Source organism: Phascolarctos cinereus, unplaced genomic scaffold (assembly GCF_003287225.1).
Source record: "Phascolarctos cinereus isolate Bilbo 61053 unplaced genomic scaffold, phaCin_HiC Scaffold_2;HRSCAF=192, whole genome shotgun sequence".
Lineage (NCBI taxonomy): Eukaryota > Metazoa > Chordata > Mammalia > Diprotodontia > Phascolarctidae > Phascolarctos > Phascolarctos cinereus.
Genome location: NW_027555625.1, coordinates 16218060 through 16223651, shown reverse-complemented (window position 1 = coordinate 16223651; position 5592 = coordinate 16218060).

Sequence of the window (5592 nt, the reverse complement as noted above, 5' to 3'; positions counted from 1 at the left end):
GTGTTTAGATTAGTCATTGAAGCAGGTTAAACAAGAGCTGTTAACCAAGGCTTTAAACATGTTTCCAACTCAAATGTATTTGAGTGTTAGCGATGTCTCAAACTAGTCAGTTTCCTTCAACTAATTTTAAGGAAAAATAAGCCACAGACATTGTTTTCTTATTTAAACATTTCCTTTTCTCTCCTAGGAAAAATTCTTATATCATTTAAGAAAGAGAAAGAAGTGAAAGCAAGGATCCCAATCAGTCCATTAATCAACAAGGATTTATTAAGTGCCTATTTTATGCCAAGAAGTATGCTAAGTACTGGGGAGAGAAGAAAGGCAAAGGAGTGTCCTTGCTATGCAGGATTTTTGAATCTAATGAGGGAGAACATATACAATCAAATAAGTGCCAACAAGCTATCTACAGAATAAATCAGAAATATCCAGCAGATAGAAGGCTCTATAATGAAGACAGATCAGGAAAAATTTCGCTACAACCTGAGGATCCATTGAAACCTTCCACCTTGTTCAAATGTCTTTGTTTTCCCATTTCTAGACAGTGACAGAGAGTCTAAATGACTTGGCCAAACTCACAAAAGTAGTAAGTGGAAGAGTTAAAATTTGAATTCAGAGGGCAGCTAGGTGGCACAGTGGATAGAGCACCGGCCCTGAATTCAGGAGGACCTGAGTTCAAATCTGACCTCAGACCAAACACTTGACACTTACTATCTGTGTGACCCTGGGCAAGTCACTTAACCCTAATTGCCTTTTAAAAAAAAGAAAAGAAAACAAAATTGAATTCAGATGCAATAACTCCAGATCCAGACCTCTTTCTGAAAATCATGGAGCCAATATATTAATCTTATTTTTAGACAACTGAGTTTGTTAGATCCTAGTATCTAGATCTATTAGTCACACTACCTTAGATAAGTCATTTCTAAGTATCTAGAAAAAATTTGAGAGTGCATCTAGTCCAAACTCCTAATTTTGCAGTTGAGGAAAATAAACTCCAGAGGATGGAATTCAATTGCCCAAGGTCATACAGGTAATAAGTAGTAAAGTCAAAATTTGAACCCAAGTTTTATGATTGCAAAGCCAGGATTTACATGTTTCCTCATATGTTTCTTCATGTCAAAATTATATTTTCAAGCATCATCTTAATGGAAAAGAATATTACATGGAATGTCATTGTTCAGCGAACCACTACCTGAATCACGAATCTATACTAAAGCATCCCTGACAATGATGGGACCAACTCTGACTCCTAGGTCCTCCTTTCTAAGACCAATGAATTCAGAACCAGAATGAATGAAATGAATGAATGACTGGTGAAGGTGATAATCGCAGCCCTGCCTAGAACTCTCCCAAACAACTCTAATGCTGTCTGTGTCTTCCCAATTGCTTGGCCATTATCCTTCTCCTTCCCTAAGATCTCAGGAGAAGGGACTGCTTGCTACAGCTCTCCTGGGTGCTTGGCCCTTGTTTTACTTCCTTCTCACCCACTTGAGGGACTTGCTTTCTCAAATACTCTGCTTCTCATGAGTCTTCCCAAAATCCCCTTTTCCTGGGTCCTTCCCCTCAAACAACAAGCATACTTCTGGCTGCCTAACCTAAATATAACAATAAAAGCATGACCATCAATAGTTATAATAGTACCAGAAACCCCCTGCCTTCTCCCCTTTATTCTGCCTCACTTGTGAACCATAGTCCGATATTTCACCTGGTCTTCTCTGTGACCTGCCAACAGTCACTACTCCTCACAGACTCTCACATCATACTTCCTTCTCTCTACTCAATTACTTTCCAACCCCACCACTCCCCTTAGAAGAGTTCTCTTCAGTCACCAAAGAATTGTCATTTTCAGCTAAGCACTACATGCAGGGCTGGCAAACTATGGCATGGGGGCCAAATCTTCCACCTGTGTTTATATAGCCTGTGAGCTAGCCACTATTTGCAGCTTTATTTCCTTGGATATTTTTAAGTGGCTTATAGCCTTTGGTTAACCAACCTGGGTCTAACTGGGGACTATCATTAAGTCACAGCAAGGTCCTTACAGACACTTACTGAGGTGTTCTATTTCCCAGGCTTGTGTACGTGTCTGGTCATGCTGGAGGCTTACACCACTTGATAATCTCACTACCCTTTTTTCCTGTCCCTACCAACCCAAGACACCATGAGATATGCAGCATATAATTATGACCATCAGACTAATTACCAAGGCTGCAAAAAGTGAGAAGTATCAAAGGCCACTCACAGTTATTTGTTTTGGAGTAAATTAGTGGGCATTTAGAATGGTTACTATGTTATCAAATCCCCAGTGACCATTCTCCTGAATAGAAAGTTTGTTGCTCCCAATAGCAACAAAATACCCAGTAAGGCCTTTGGAAGAAAAAGACTCAAGTTGCTGTTTCAAATGTTGACCAGGTTATGAAAATATTGTGCCAGGGCCTAGGAACTGGTACGTGAGTGTGTGTGTGTGCATGTGTGTGTGTGTGTGTGTGTGTGTGTGTGTGCGTGTGTATGTGTGTGAGTGTGTGTGTGTGCGTGCACGCATATTTCTCTAGCATGTACAGACAGAAATCAGGGATGTAGGGCCATAGATTTAGAAGTACAAGGATTCTTAGGTGAAGAACTTTAAGAAAGGTAAATCATCTCAAGCTTTCCCTAGGAGGCTGGAATTTTGGAGGGTTCAGAGAATGTTTTCAGTTCTGCAGCAACACAGAAAAATGGGATTTGTGCATAGTGTAAATAATAAAATGAGAAGTTCCTGATGGCTGCCCCATAGAAAATGTTGGTTTGTATCTTCTAGATACCATGCTTTATACTAGGGATGGCAAACTAGAAGAGAAATGGAGTCCTAAGTGCTCATAATGACTCAGGAAACCACAAATTAACATTACGTATGTTGTAAGGAATTTTTTTTTAATTCCTAATTATGTTTTGATCTGGTTTGAGTCAGACTCTTTTCTGAACTTGACACTTCTGCTTTAAACCACATGAGAGGGTGCAAAACTTCCTAGTTATAACTCTACTTTTCAGTCCTCAGCCCTCATTTGGCAGGTGAAGAATTCAGCAGAGCTCACGGGACCAATTCTAGTTCACAATATCAATCAGTGAGAACGCATTTAATGTCTATAATAGGTAAGGCACATAAATGGTAGTTGAGATTGAAAACCATTTATTGATCGTAGATCAAAAGCTGATCACATCCATTCCCCTCATTTTATAGATGAGCAAATGAGGCCCATGGAGATAACTATTTCCCCAGTTTCACATAGGTAATAAGTATCGGAGGTAGGATTTGAACTCAGACCTTTGACCCAGAGTCAATATACTCTTTTGGCTTTGCCCTATTTCTCACTGCCTCTTCTCTTTACCCAATTGTATAGTTTTTTTTTGATAAGGTAATCGGAGTTAAGTGACTTGCCCAGGGTCACATAGCTAGTAAGTGTCATGTGTCTGAGGCAAGATTTGAACTCATGTCCTTCTGACTCCAAGGGCAGAGCTCTATCTACTGCACCACTTAGCTGCACCCCCCCCCAAATGTATAGTTCTTAAGTAGCAGAATCAGCATTCAAAACTAAGTCCTCAAATTCCAAGAATGATATTGTTTTCCACATTGGCTACACAGATAACTTTACCTTTTATAGAATAAAGTGACATGGAATAGATTGATTGCTAGATTTGCAATAAGAGATTGGGCTGTGGACTGGATTTTGGTTTTACTTGACAAAGGAACTCACAGCTAGGGGAACTCTCTTTACTAATACAGGGCTGTGCCTACTCGGTAACTTACAGACTTTGTTATCTTGGTGCATTAAGATATTAAGTGACTTGTCCAGGATTTGATAGAAATGTCTCAGAAATAGAAGTTGGATTCAACTCTTTCTCACCTCAGGAGACAGATCTCTATTAGCCATGCCAGATTGAACCTGGCTTCAAATCCTGCATTGGCCTCTTATGATTATGTGACATTGGAAAAATCATTTAAACTCCATTTTTTTTTCTTTTAAAAAGTGATCCAGTTAGATTCAATGATCTCTATGGCTCCTGCTTTCTCTAAGTTTCTGATTACAACATCTTATGATTGTACAGCATACCCACTTTATCTTAGCAGCCAACTTGTCTTTCACAATGAATGAACAAAGTCTATATTATCTGTATCCTCATATCCACAGAAGACACTGCATCCAGTGAGGGATTTAATAGATTTTTGTTATGGGAAAGAGTCAATATGTGTTAGGAAAACTGAATGATAATATTAGGGCAAATTCGCCATGTAGGTGTCATCCCCAACTCCTCACTCTTACCCTCCTCTCCATTCTATTGCCAAAGCCTGTCAATATTATATTTTTTAATATCTTTCATCTAGCCTCCTTCTCTCCTCTGTTACTCCCACAAGCCTCATACACTTCTTCAAACCTCAGGTTTGGATTATTGCAATAGTTGGCTGGCTGGCCTGTCTTCCATACGTCTTTCCTCACCCCCATTTATCATCTACTCAGCTGTCAAAGTGATCTTCCTAAAGTGCAGGTCTGACCATGTTACCCCCTCACTTAAAGTGACTCTCTATAAATTCAAGAATAAAAAATAAAATCTTCTAGCATTCAAAGTCATTCACAACCTGGCTACATCCTAAATTGTCAGTATTCTCACACTTTAATCCCGTTACCCAGTGACACTGGCCTCCTTGCTATTTTTTGTAAAAGATACTCCATCTAAATGGCAGACATCTCAAGTTTTCATTTGTTTTAATCCCTTCCAGCATGCCATTTCCCTTTTTGATTCCAAACATTTTTCCCTGGTTATTCTTTATTCCTGGAACATTATCCCTCCTCATCTCTGTCTCCTGGCTTCTCTAGCATCCTTCAAGTCCTAGCTAAAATTCACCTTCTACAAGAAACCTTCCCCACCATTTCCAGTGCCTACTCTTTGTTCATTATTTTCAAGTTTTCCTGTATATAGCCTGTCGTACATATTTATTTGCACATTGTCTCCCCCATGAGCCTCTGAGCTTTTTAAAAGTGAGTCTTTTGCTATTCTTTACATCCCCTAGTCCTTAGCATAGTGCTTGTCATGCCGTAGGTGCTTAATAATGCTTATTGATGGACTGAGTTACTATATTAATAATCATCATCACATTATACTGTATTTTAGGATAACGTTATCTTCTAGCTGCTTAGTAGAGGTGGCTTGGATTAGTAGATAGTGAATTTGCCTCTGGAGCCAAGAAGACTTGGGTTTAAATCTTGATTTTGACACATTCTGATTGTGTGATTATGGGTAGGTCACCTAATCTTTCAATACTTCCAATAACTTCCTAAGCCTATAAGCAATAGGGAAGTTGATGATCTATATGGATAAGAGACACCTCACTGGAAATTACCTGTATTAATGAAAGCACATATTCAACCAAAATAAAGGACTAAAATTAATTTTAAAATATTGTTAAAAAGCACTTTCAATGACTTCAGATTACTTGCTTTCTCTGCACAGCAATTATAGGAGGCACATGTTGAAAAGATTATTACCATCCTCATTTTACAGTGGTCAAAACTGATACTATGAAAGTTCAAGTGTTTAAGAGTTTAAGTGACTTTCTGCAGCTAT